This window comes from Molothrus aeneus, chromosome 2, assembly GCF_037042795.1.
Source record: "Molothrus aeneus isolate 106 chromosome 2, BPBGC_Maene_1.0, whole genome shotgun sequence".
NCBI lineage: Eukaryota > Metazoa > Chordata > Aves > Passeriformes > Icteridae > Molothrus > Molothrus aeneus.
Window position 1 is genome coordinate 33,232,748 of NC_089647.1, and position 14,591 is coordinate 33,247,338.

Sequence of the window (14,591 nt, forward strand, 5' to 3'; positions counted from 1 at the left end):
TCTAATAATTGTTTTAATAATTTAAGCTCAATTCCATATTTTCAGATAGCATGAAACATTTGATTTTTGACTCAATCGTTTGGTTCCTTTAAGGAGATTGCCAGCAGAAGCAGTGACCAGACATAGAAGTGGCCTTGTGCTATTTTCTGAAAGTGTTTTGGATAAAGATTTCTCCACTCATGTAATGGAGACATCCAATAGCTCATAAGTTTAAGAAATCCTTTGAGCTTAATTTTGCTAAATTAGTTTCTTGCTTTCTTCTTGGTTTCGTCCCATATATTTTCTACTGCCCTTGGTAATTTTATTTGCTTCTGGTCTTTATAAGGTCACTTGCTGACAGCCACTTTTCTCCAGGGAGTATTTCAGCTGAAACTTGGTATTCTGAATGTGTGTAATGTATCTGAGTATTATACTCTTAGTCACAATAAAAACCAACAAAATGTCACAGCTGGTATATCTTTAATAGGCAAGAACATGGCTTCATTGTAGGAGGTACAATGAAGACTTCTGCTCCATGCACATTTGCAATAAGAAAAGCTGACAGGATGTGAGAATTCCTAAAGAATAGGATGGTAAACAGCACAAAGGTTTTTGTAAAGCCTTTTACATAAATCAGTTGGTGAAACCTATTTAAATACTACTCAGGTCCGGCCATTTTATTGCAAAAATGAGATATCAGAGCTCATGGAGTATCACATTGCTGAATGAGGTGAAACATTCTGATATGAATAGGGACTGAATGAGTTGAGATTTTTCATTTAGAGATGAGATGGAAGTGAAATAAATGAGAGCATCCAAAACCTCAAGAAAGAAGTTAGATTCTTTTTCCTTTTGGCATGAAATAGGCTACCTACTTTGCACACTTGAGAACTGAAAATTATGAAACAATTCAAGTAATTTTTTTAATACATAATAGAAAGTGGCCACAGTAATGCCAAATAAAGTAAACAGAAAAAGAGATTGCATATTTTATGTATGCATCAAAAATCTCCAGAGCTATTATTGAGGGAAACGATGTAAAATTTCATGCCTTGTGGCTTGAGCCTGCCACAAGCAGACACAAGGGTGGGGACAGGCTGTGCCCCATCTGCCTATCAAGAATTTCTCTTCCTTCTCCCTAGTGAGTCTCTGACTGCTCACAGTCAGATCCTGCAGTGTCAGGACTGGGTGGTCTGATAGTTTATTGAAGTCCTTGGGAATGATTAAGCAAAAAATCCTTAATGTGATGTGCAGCTCCTTTAATTGAGTGCTTAAATTTGTTCTCCTGTGGTATAAATTAATAAAAGAAGTGTATATAAATTATTTATTATTTTTGAGTGGGTGTCAGGACAGTAAGCTTCTTCAGATAAACAGAAACAAACAGTGGTCTTAAACTTTCAGTGCAATAAATTCACTTACTGCTTTATTTAACCAAATATTAAAGTCAGAAAAAAATATTCTAAAATGAACAATGAACTTATTTGATCTATATTTTCTGTCTCTGAGAAGTGAGCTTAGAGCTTGAATACAAGAACTTAATCAAGAGCTCCTGAATCTCAGTTCCACCTCTGCTTTTTTTTATGAATCTTTTTTGAAGCAAATTGCTTCATCTTTAGGCCTGTCTCCACATGGCTTGTACTTCTGAGGTCCAGAATCAGACATTGCTTTTCAATTTCAGTGTGCCACGGTTCTTTTTTTTAAAAAGCATCCTTTAAAGCAATTCTGATAGCTTTTTCCACAAAAGGATTAGATTGTGGATGATCGGGGTTCAAGATAATGTGCACATATTTTTGCAATGTACTGCAACTCAGAACAATTCATATTGTGACCTATTATTTATCATTAGTGCATCTGGTATGCCAGGTTCATAATTTAATATGTTAAGCCTTTTGCATCCTTATATGTACAGGTAAAGATGGAGATTTTCATATTTTCTAGTAGTGTTGTTTCTATATAGTGGAAATAGTCATTCCAACTCAGTGCATGAAAATTTCTGGTATAGATGAACATCTTAATATCTACCTAGATCAGCAATTTCTTGAATTATCATAATGGCATATATTATCATATTGGTCTCCTTTTTTCCCCAAGTTTCATATCAATTAAATATTACTTATTAAAATGTCATCTACAGCAAGAAGTTCTCTCAGTATTCTTAAAGGAATTATGGTTATAATTTATTTAAATAAGGTGTCAATAGCTAGCATTATTTTTGACAAACTTCATCTTGTACTGTAGCATTGGCAGACAAAAGCACCTGTGACAGGAAAGTTTTCTTGGCCATGCATACATCAGTCTCAGGTGTTTGTTCCACTTGTTGGCATCTAGGTCTGAGCACTGCAGGGTCATTCCTAGAGACATTTGTGATGGGTAATTGAGTTTCATGATGGAATGGTTTGTGTTGGAAGGGACCTTAAAGGTCATCTCATCCAACCTTGTTGCCATGGGCAGGGACACCTTCCATTAGACCAGACTGTGTAGGCCCTCATCCAACCCAGCTCTGAACTCTGCCAGGGATGGGGCATCATCCTTATCCTGTATTCTGTTGACAGCTTTCCAATACTATTCAAGACATGATAGAATTGATTTTCTACCCTCATAGGCTTCTGTCTTACAGCCTAAGCTCTCATAATGAGTCCGAGCATTTGCTGTTTTCAGCCCTTGAATCAATATGCTCTTTCCCTGAAAAAAATACCAACCATCTCTTCAAGATTCTCCTTTATCCTTAAGTCAAGATCCTATAAACTACAATGAGAATCTTTTATCCACACCCTAATCTGTGGTTATTTGTGTGGTGTAAGTATGTCTTCTCTTCAGCCTGTTAAAGCTATTGCACTAAACTTCTCTGCCATGCTCAACTAATCAGAAAAAAAAAAAAATCACTATGGGCACATAGGGTGCAAAAGCCTCTTCAATAAGGCCATAGTAAAATTTGATTATTTTTTAATATATTTCAGCTTCTGTTTCTCAAAAATATAGGAAGTCTTTCCAAAGGCAACAGATAGAGCTTAGAACTGGTTTTCTGTTTGTTTTGATTGAGCCCTCCACACTGGTTTTGCGAATTCCTTCTATTTGAGTCTGCAGATTCCTGTGGAAAGATTTTTCAAATTCTGTCCATTTTGTCTTCTCTTCCTTCCAGAACCTGCAGTTGGGTTTACTTGTGGTCTGAAATCCTGGAAATGTTCTCTCTTTTTGTCCTGGAGTTTGAATAAGGAATTACTCGCATCTCCTCCTCCCTCTGTTTGGAGCTCTTATTCCCAGTTCAATCTGATTTCCAGAATCAGGAATATCACAAGTCTCTAAAACTGTACATTTGTCTCAACAGTATCAAATCCGTTATAAATTATCCAGCTCTTTCCTCTGAGTTCTGTTATTAAATTTATCTCAATAGCTTCATTTGTGTTAAGGAGCTCAATATTTGTGTTTGTGCTGCACATTCTGATAAATGATTTTTTCCTGCCTCAGTCATGTACAAATCTAGTGCATCTGTGACTGAAGTAATCCAAAGAAAATCTGCCTCTTCTTATCTGTGCTTGCCAAACTCTCATTTTAACTTTTTTTCTGTTTCCTTCTGCTTCTCTGGAGAGCTCTAGTTGCTCAGGAGTTTTTATTGCATCTTTTCTTATGAAACACTTGTCTTACACGCATTGTTTAATTTCTGTGGCCCCCAGTGCCAGGTTGTTGGGGTTGTACATGTGCGTCATAGATTTTTGAATCTGAGTTTTGAATCTGAAAAAGCAGCTTATGCAGAAGAAAAAAGGTTTATGTATGGTTTTATACCATACACCAATTGGTCTGTGTCAGAGTGTGTCAGGGATGTAATGTTTAAGACTAAGAAACTAAGAGGTCTAATTATCACTACAAAACTATAAAAGAGTAAAGTGACTCTTTACTCGTATTTTTCATTTAAAATTTTATGCATGGTTTTATGTAAATTGTTCATAGCATCAAGACTGAAGCTGTTACATAAAGAAATTTCAAGGAGAGGTTAATAATAGAGAGCAGATTTATGGGAATTTTCAGGAAGGAAAGTTTTTTTTCCTGAAGAAAGTATTCATTAGGCAGGATCCAGATGATCCAGATGCTTGCTGGCCTTAACACTTTGCAGGTTGAGCAGCACTTACCAATGCACTTATTTCCTTGCTTATCTTTCATTTAGTCATAAGCTGGGCAGCAGTTGGTACCCAGCAGGTTTGGGCTTTGTTTTGTCACTTGCCAGGCTAATCAGCAGGCAGCTCATCCACTATATGATTCCTATTATCCTGCCAAAGAGAAACCAGGGGAGCTCAGGGAAATGTGCATTCCACCTGCAAATAAGGAGAGAAGCCAAAAATTAGATTCTGAACTTTTTGAATCATAGAAACAAAGAATGGCTTGGGTTGGAAGGGACTTTAAAGATCGTCCGGTTCCAACCTCACTGGCATGGGCAGAATAGCTTCCACTAGACCAGGTTTCACAGAGCCCTATCTAACCTGGCCTTGAGCCCTTCCAGTGATGGGCAGCCACAGCTTCTCTTGGCAACCTGTTTCAGTGTCTCAGACACCAGACTCTCAGTAAAGAAATTCTTTCTTTTATCTAACAATCAGAGAATATTCTGAGTTGGAAGGGACCCACAAGGATCCTAGAGTCCAGCTCTTCAGTGGATGGTCCATATAGGGTTGAATGCACAACCGTGGTGTTACTAGCACCATGCTCTGACCAGCAGAACTCATCTCATCTAAAGTTGCCCTCTGGCAGTTTAAAGCTATTCTCCCTTGTCCTATCCCTACATCTCTCTCCATCTTTCTTGTAGCCCCTTTAGGTACTGGAAGGTGCTGTAAGTTTTCCCCAGAGCTTTCACTTCTCCAGCCTTAACAGCCTCAACTCTCTCAGCCTGTCTCCATAGCAGAGGTGCTTCAGCTCTCTTATCATCTTTGTGGCCTCCTCAGAACTCGCTCCAACAGCACTCCAGGTGGGGTCTTATCAGAGTGCAATAGAAGGGCAGACTCTGGTCCCTCACCCTGCAGGCCATGCTACTTTGGATGCAGCCCAGGACATGGTTCGGTCTCTGGGTTGTGAGTGCACATTTCTGGGTCATGTTGAGCTTCTCATCAACCAGTACTCCCAAGTCCTTGTCCTCAGGTCTGCTCTCAATCCATTCTCTGCCCATTCTTTGTATTTTTCTTGGGATCACTCTGACCCAGGTGCAGGACCCCTTCCCCCCGGTCCTGTTGAACTTCGTGAGGTTCACACAGGCTCACCTCCCAAGCCTGTCCAGGTCCCTCTGGATGGCATCCCTTCCCTCCAGTGAACAACTGCACAACTCTGCTTGGTGTCATTGGCAAGTGTGCTGAGAGTGCCCTCAATCCCACTGTCCACGTCACCAACAAAGATGTTAAACAGCGCCTGGTCCTAGTATGACCCCTGAGGATCACCACTCATGTTTTGGTTTTCTCCTACTCCCAGCACTATTCTGGCAATCAGATTTTTTTGGTGTCATTTGTTGTGAGAAAACATTACATGTGGTAATGGATTTCTCTTTTCCAGACAGCTTAGTCTGTGATTGGCTCTTGGAACTATATCTGTGGTCTGGTTTTGGTAAAATATTTTGGCAACATCTGTAAAATACTATTTCAAATGTCTGGGTTTTGGCTCATTAAAGATGAATGCATGTGCCAAATTTAAACTGGAAAAAACCTCAGACAGTTTAGGACAGCGTAGATGTGTTTGCAAAAAGCAGAAAATATTTGCCTCTATTGGTTCCCAAAGAGACTCATGTGATTTTGTGGGGAATGCAAGCTTTTTTCACCTATTTCTTAACAAAACAATATCATGTGTGGTTGAATCATCTTGTTGAATACTTCCATTACATGGCAGGGTGCTAGCTGAGTTATGGACAGTCACTGACACAGCATTTAGAAGAAGCTGCTAAAGAAAAATCTCTTTTGAAATATGAACTGATGGCAACTTTCAGGCCATAGGTTCTAATAAATGAACAGTGTATGTGAAAGATCATGAACTGTTAATAATATCTTCTACATAAACTTTGCTATTTTTCAGCTCAGCATGTTTCCAATGCTGTCAGTTTATATTTAACAAGAAATTTTGACAGCTTGTCTTTTAGATCACATTATTCTAGAAGAAGCTTATTTATAATGAACATGATCTAAAATATTAAAGGTGTGATTACACCAGGAGTCTTGGAGATTTATATTTTGGATCGTGTCTTAAGTAATGGCTAAAGAAAGAAATTAAATGTTATGGCATGCTCCTTTTGAAAATAAACACATTTTCCTTGTCCTAGATAGGTCATTAAAGGGTCATGTTCTTTGCAGAATCAACGTACACATAAATTCAGATCTTCAGATGGCAGAGAAGTGATCATTCGTCCCCTCAGTTAATTACACAGTTATTTTTGGTTTTGCTTGAATTAATTCTGTCTTAACTCCGTTCCAGAGATTGTCGGATTTATGTGGCTGCTGCTGTAGCAGTGGCACTTCCAATTTAGTTTGGAAAAGCAGAATCTAATGTTAAATAATCGCCAGCTACAACTCCTTCCCGCCCAATTCCCTACAACACAGTGTGAATGCTCAGTTTTTCCTCTCCTGCTCCTCTCCAGATGAGTTCTTCCATGTTAAGTGTACACAATGCTAAGAGGACTATTTACTTTTATTTTTAATCCAAATAGAACAGCTTTGCAACCCTTTCAGAAGTGGCAGGGCTGGCTGCATCCCATGTGCGTACAAGCACAGTTCTGTGTGCTTTAGCCAAAGGGCACAATAGGAAGATTCTCTCTGTGGTTTTACCCAGATACTGCTGTCTTATTGATACAGATCCCCAATGCGATGGGTTTCCTTAGAGTGAAACAGGATTCTGCTGAAAGCACAAATCAAGACTCACTGATCTATTTTTATAAGTTTAAGCATCACAAGTCCTTTGTGTGGATATTGAATGTAGTTAGAAGGAGCTCCCATAATATTAAAATTTATGTCTAAAGCCATAGTTTAGTTTGCTTCAGATAGCTGGCAATTTCTCAAGGATTTAATCTTATAAAAATGAGTTTATTAATAATATTGCAATTAAGTCATAAATGAGCTCTAATACAATAGGCTGTCTACAAAATGCAAAAGTTTTTGATATTCTTGTTATTTGTTGTGTCTGTCTCCTGTGGTGAGGGGTTGTGTTAGGGTTTGCTTAAACCAGATCCCACTCTCTGCCTTTTATCAGTTTTAAATTTCTCACCGTTAAGCCCCGCAAGCTATTCCCTTCTCTTAGCAGGGTAAATTTATCATTTCATTAATCATTCAGTAACCTGAGTTTGGTCATGGCTTCAGGCTGCCACACTGTTCTCCTGCTGCCCTTGACTGCTTCACCCTTCACTGTTTCAACCTGGTAATATTGTAGGGTGCTGAAGTGATTCCTTATGAGCATCAAAAGTCCCATTTTTGGTTGTAATAGAGCAATCTCTCCAGTTTGGCACCTCTGTCAAAGTTTCTCAGCTGACCTGAGCAGGCAGCTATAGCCAGTGGAGATGAGATGGTTACATCCTGCAGGTGTGTGCTCCTGGCCCTTGTATCTTCTGATGAATGCCCATGGGGTAGCAGAATGAGATCCATTCCTGGTGGGCAAACAAATGGAGCTGGCAGCTCCTTCAACTATTCTGTGCATTCCCTGATTCATAGCAGGGAGGGCATTGGGGTTTTTGCAGGACTTTCTGTGCTTCATCTTCAGGCTTGAAAACTTACTGAGCAGCTACTTTGCTTTTCTGTCACATCAGTCATGGCTCCTGAGCAGCCATGTGGGTTTTCCTGATGGATCTGTCAAGCTTGTTCCTATGACTTAGTGACTGGGATTATGTCACTCGGTGTGTTGCTCACTAGCATCCACTTTCAGCTGTGGTGTTTTTGGGAAGCAAATGGCTGAGAGTAGTGCAACATAATGCACTGCTTGCCATAATGTCCATTAGGTGTCTCCACATGCTGGTGGCTTGTGGGTACTTTAATTACATCTTCCCAATTAACAGCAGTGTGCTCTGCATGTGCTCCTTGAATGGGGTCCTAGATTTCCATAGTGAATAAAATGCTGTCGCACTCATGCTTTCTGCGAGGAATTCTCATTACTGGAAGAACTCGCCCGCTTGCAGACCGCTATTTGTCAGTTGCCGTGCCTGAGCCTTAATTAACGTTGCATTTTTAAGTAGATAATACATACAAAATGGTAATTCTGAGCCCATAACCACCTGGCACGTTGTTTCCTACCACTGTGCAGCTACTCTGTTTGCAATGCAGAACAGTAAGAAAAATTACAAGTAAATTTAATATACAGTCATAATGCCATCTTTCAGCTTTCTTGTTTGCAGCCAAAGCCGCTGCTGGATCCCTTGTTAGAGCACTAAGTTTTTTCCAGTTGTCTAACTTGTTCTGCCCTTGGTTTATAAATATGTCTATGGATTAGTTGCTGCCTGGATCATTATCCTGCAATTTGACAGAGTCTCAAAGGGAGAAGTCAGCTCTTCTCCACACCAAGTTTTTCTGTGTGCGGTAATAGGAATAATCTCCATCTCCTCTCCTCCTTTCTCATTTTTGTGAAGACTTGGCCTTTTACCTTACTTATGGTGTTGACAAGAGCCTGCAGGCCTCCTGGCAGCACCATGTCTGCACTCTTCCAGCCTAACCCACCTTTAAAGGATGGTTTAAAGTGACACAACCCATTTTTATTAATTGTGATAGACCATTAAGGTAGAATGACAAGCCATCCCATCATAAACAGGTGAAGTAAACTCACACTAGGCCCCGTTACTAGAGCTTGCCCTTATAATCTTCCATGCATTTATCTGCCCAGCATACCTTTGTGACATCCCCTTTCTGAGACATCTCAGCACAAAAAGGATCTGTCTACCCTGGGTTTTTGGGGTTTTTTTACTACTTGGGAGAGAACATCTTTATGTTTCTCCATGGGCTTTGTGTGTGTTTTACACCCCTTTCCCAACCCACTCCATACTTCCAGGAAAAGTTAGGTGGTGTAGATATAGAAGATCTATCTTTGCCAGTGTCAACAAAATCTGGTGTTACTTTTAAAATTTGTAACCTACACTTGGTGAATTTGATATCTGGACACAGGCTTGAAAATCCTCTTTATTTTTTTCTGCCTTTGTAGAAATTTTCAATAATTTATTTTTGATGACTAGTATTTATTATCTTCTTATATTTGAAATATAATTTGAAATCTTTTCACTTAATTTTAAAAATGAAGTTCAATTACTGATGTGATTTAAAATAATGAATTAAATTGTACTTTCTGACGTGATTTATCATTCCAAAAACTGATAGAATATTATTATCTTGTTAGAACAATTCCTGGCTTTCTTATAGCAAGCATAGCAAAAGGAATTTAATACGGCAGCTCAGCCTATCATATTTGATTTCTTCAAAGCATGATAGAAATACTAACAAATTGATTTTCACAACCTTAATATGGACAGAATAAGTGTCTGTAACACATCAAGTGAAATACCAAGGACAATAGAGTAGGTTAATGGCAGGATCGTTGCCAATGCTCTGTTTCCCTGACACCTGTCTACTTTGGATTTTTAGGGACAAAAAGCATTGGTTTTGTATCAATATTTGCATTGTGCTGGAAATAATACTGAAAGAAAGTTCATTTTCTTCAAGGTTTTAGGAGTGGTTTTTCCTGATCCACTCCACAATTTAAGATTGTTTTAACAGTAAAAAGAATTAGCAGCAGTCTTCTGTAGGTGTGCTTGCCCTGACTTTCTGTGTAGTTCTCACAGAAAACAGTAACTTCAGCTGTAACTTCTCTTCATCCATTCAGAAGTTGTCTGCAAAAATTGTTTTGAAATAAAACTTTCCAAGTTAATTTTGTTCAACCATATTTAATGAGAAATTGATGTTTTCAGAAGGCTGATTAACAATGCATGGTCTTTAAAAGATAATCATATATTACTGCAGAACTTTGGAAAGAGAAGACCTACCACACTGAAGTTGGTCCTAGATCATTATCTGCTAACAGAGAAAACAAACCAATAAAACTATGAAAAATAATGCAAATCTGACCACCAGACTTTTGCCCAAGAACAAGTTCTGACTGCAAGGAAAGAAATGGCATCAAAATCCTTTGCATCCACTCTGGTTTTCAGTATTGCCTTCTTACATTAAAGATGCTCAGATTGGGATGTAGTTCTGGGTTAGGGCATGTACCTTTAAGAGTTAACACATGCTCAGTCTCAGCTCCCAATGTCAGGAACAGACGTGGAGTCAACACAGGTGGCAGAGTGACTGGTTTGAGGCTGTAACTGAGGTGTTCCCAGAGACAGCTGGTTCACCCTCTACCCTCCCTGTAAGTCAAGAGTTTCCTGTCACCTTACACGCCTGCCCAACCTACGTTCTCATCTCCAGCAAGGCCCAGCTTTCTGGAAGCCCTGTGCTGTCCGTGCCTGCCAACCCTCTGGCTTTAGCACACAACAGTGCAGTCTCTGCTGCTCCAGATGGCAGCAGCTGTGATATCCAGCCTGAACTTTTCAGCAGATGTGACAAACTTACCTCCAGAACACATCTCAATTCACAGCTAGGCTGGATAAGAGTCCCTAAAATTTACGTCATGCATTTAACTTTCCAACTCCTTTAGTATCAGGAGGTTGACAGTCTTGATCTTGTCTGTCCCCCCACCCAAAGCCAGCTTGATTTAGCATTTTTGTGTCTAAGAGGGTTGGTCTGAGCTCCTGCTCTGCTTTGAATTAAGGTGGGGTCTTCCTCTGTTAGCAGATCACTGTTATATGGAGCTGTACTAATTTTCCCTTTGTCTTGTGTGATAGAACACTGGAGCATATGATATGCCAATTCCTTGGCTGTGGGTAACTTTCTTCATTAGCATTTATGCCATGCCCTTTGATTAGCATGTCCCTTTCTGCTCCCTTGGGGTTTGCTGCAGACATTTTTAAAAATGCTGCAGTAAAACTTTATAAATTATTTATCTTGAAAAAAATTGTTAATAAACACAGTACTATGCTTATAACTGATTTTCTTGTGGTAAAGATTAAAACTTGGTATAAAGAATGGTAAACTTGGGAATGTAATTTTTTGTAAAACATTTCTTCCTTAAGGGGGCTGAGAGCCTCTTTTTGGGACACATCACAGTATTATTGCTGTAGAATAATCACTGGAAAAAGATTTGCAAATATATTTTGTCCCTGTTCAGAGCAAAACAGTTGGATGCATGATTTTTAAAGGTCCCTTCCAATCCAAATCATTCCATGATTCTATGATATATGAATAAATACATAAAACTATAATGAATGACAATCTAAATTACTGAAGTGAAAAAGATCTTGTACTGAGTCCATAAACATTAAAATTACATGAGAATGGACATAATGAGAATGGTAGAGAGATTCATGACCTTCAAGGACTTTTGTAAAAGATACAAGATTTTTTTTTCTTCTTCCAATGGAGACCAGCAAATGTCTGTGAATTTGCATGAAACCTCCTATCTGTTACTAAAACCATGGGAACATAAAGTGAAGCAAATTCAAGCATGACCAAGAAGTCTTTTGATGTTCATAGAAACCTGCAATACAAGGTTAGACCAATTAATGCAGTGACTGTAAATGTTAAGTATAGACAACTAAAGTCACAGTCATTCCAGTGAAAGGGCTCATTTACAGTATAATTTATTATAAGAGAGTAGCAATATTAAGGGTTACACCAGACATTGTGGCAAATATGTTCAAGAGTTGTAAGCCAGAGTTTATGAGGGTACAACCTGTAATAATTTAAACTTGTATAGAAACATTCATTATAAGTGTTTAACAAACATTAATTAATTAAGCTGTGTAACACCACGCTGTGAGCCTATGGGTAAGTCAAAGCATTTTTATCTCAATTTTACAGAAGGTTAAGCTGAAGTGCAGAGAGATATATTTGCCTGAGGTCACATATCAAGTCAGTGGAAAAACTGCAAATAGAATTTGCAATCTGAAGTTCTCATTTCCCTGTTTTTCACTTACACCACACTTTCTACTAGTAAAATGAAAGGGAATAAAGAGACAGCTGAAGTGGTGAGACTTGCGATATAGTTAACCCAGTTTTTTATACATGTTCTTTCCTTTTTTTCACCTACAACTTTCATGTATGAAAGGGGTAGGTTGCTTTTAAATTATTTTGAACTTTGGTTTCTGGGTAGGAAACCAGCTGCACCGGGAGCACAGGGTGGGGGGGAGGTGGAGATGGAGGTTGCAGCCCCGTAGCCACATGTTTGACTTTACAAAGCACCTCATCAAAACTGAGGAATGAGTTGTCACTTAGTGACTCTCAGGTTACCTGGGATTGTGTGTTTTGTTATCAGAGTAAAGCTGGTGATTGAGCACAGAGGGTGATGCCTTGCTAAAAGGCAGAGCTTGGGCTGAGCAGATGTGTATCCTTCCACTAAAAGGAGACTGTGGGGTGTTTGCAGAGAAAGTTAAAGAGAGATGCAGAGGGGGAGTTGTTCCCAGGTGGGACCTTGAAGAAGAAAGATTAAAGAAGGTAAAGAGTTGCTCTGGCAGGTCAAAGAATGGTGAAGAAAGGTTGAGTTTTAGTGTTTTATTTTAGCTTGATATATAAAGTCATCTTCAAAAGGGGTTGTGTATGAAGATGCTTCTTCATAAGGTGAAGAAAAAGAAGGAAAAGGGCAGCAAGCAATTACTATTAATTCTTTATAGAGTGCCATGGAGTTTTCCTGAAAATGCTCTTACATTGTCTTGGGAAAATGAGTCTGAAATTTCACTCTGGATTTTAGCAAATTGGATGCCTCTGGGAGATATCTGAGGGGAATGGACCCTGGCTGGGTTGCTGAATATCTGCAGCTGTCCCAAAGCCTGCAGGTCCCATGACTTGTGCTCCAAGCACTAGGTCTTCCATTTACGCTGTCTACTCTCAACCTATTTGTGTGCTACAACACTGGAAAAGCCTATATAAAACTAATCTGATCTAGTATTATAGAATGATACACCTTTTTTCTGGTTCTGGTATACAGCATTTCCCTCAATACTGAGAAATTGGCTTGCAGCTGGGTCCTTTCCAAGATTCAAAAAGAAAGGTGAGGGAATCTGATGTTTTTTCTCTCTGACTCTTGCCTCAGATGAAAATACACCTGCCCTTTTGATTGGGCATTTTACAGTCAGATTTTGTAAATTTTTCCTAATTATCCCTATTTAAAGGAAGACTGTCTTGAACATTTTAGCAACAAATAAAATCACACAACAAGTAAATTATACAACTGAACAGTTTTCCAGTATTGAACTCAGTTGTTTAAGCACATATTGGAACCATTCAGAGGAAAGTCTGTTCATGACTGCTGTGACAAATCGTGGGGCTGTGGGATCCTCTGACAGGATCAGAAATGCACAGTAATAGCTGTTAACTGCTGCACAGAAATTAGGGAAAATCTCTCCAGTAGTGACTTTGAATCCAACTCCCCAAACAATTAATAAAGCCTCATTCTGAAGGCATATTATTATTGTTGTCAAGCAGTGGAACAGGCTACCCAGGGAAAAGGTTGAATCACCATCCCTCGAGGTATTTACAAGATGTGTAGATGTGGCACTTGGGGACATGGTTTAGTGGTGGGCTTGGCAGTGCTGGGTTAGCAACTGGACTTGTTGACCTTAAAGGTCTTTTCCAGCCTTAATATTTCAATGTTTCCATGATTCTAGACTACATGCAGAGGATGTAGCACTACAGTGCTGAAAAGATTTGAAAGTTTCTCTTTAAGCTTGTAGGAAAAGAACTTCATACAAACCACCATTTTTCAAAGCAAATTGTCATTTTCTGAAAGCTCTGTTCTGAAACACAGGAAACTTTGCCTTGACCTCCTAGTATTTCCTTAGCTGTCACCTTTGAACAGTTGCTAAAATTATCTGTACTTTCTGTTGATAGAGTTTTCCATCAGAAAATATCCTGGAACAGGTTCAAGTATCTGCCTGGTTGTGTGGAGGTACAAAGCAGCCAGTGTGTGCCCGTGATCCTGTTCTGACTCTTGCAAATTGTGTGTAGATCCACAAGCTCTGGATCACCTGGTTAAAAGGAAACCTTGCTGTAAGATTTGGGGCTTGCTGCTCTGCTCTCCTGCAGCTTAAGCTTCAGAAACAGAGTGAGAAGTTGTTAGTGCAATATTTGCTAAATCTACAGTGGCCACTTTTAGCTGTTTTTCTGTGCGTTATCAAACCTGACTCATGGGGTTTTGTCTTGTTCTGTTGAAAACACTGTTATCAACCCTACTTATAAACCATAAGATATTGTCAGTGGTGAATGCTTAAATTCACAGAATCATAGAATTGTTTGGGTTGGAAGGGACCTTTAGAGGCCATCTAGATCAACCCCCCTACAATGATCTGGGACATCTTCCACCAGATAAGCTTGCTCAGAGCCCCATCCAACCTTATCTTGAATGCTTCCAGGATGGGGCACCTACGACCTCTCTGGGCAACATGTGCCAATCTCTCATCACCCTCACTGTAAAAAACTTCTTTCTTATATCTAGTCTAAATTGGTCCTCCTTCAGATTAAAACAATTCTTCCTTGTGCCATCACAACAGACCCCCTATCAAGCTGTTAATCCTCACTTTTCTTATAAGCCCC

General features: G+C 39.3%; 1 protein-coding gene across 7 annotated transcripts in view; it reads left to right on the plus strand.

The window, feature by feature from the left end:
- DLG2 (discs large MAGUK scaffold protein 2) overlaps positions 1 to 14,591 on the plus strand; it is a 988,724-nt gene that overhangs the window by 100,642 nt on the left and 873,491 nt on the right. The window lies entirely within an intron of this gene.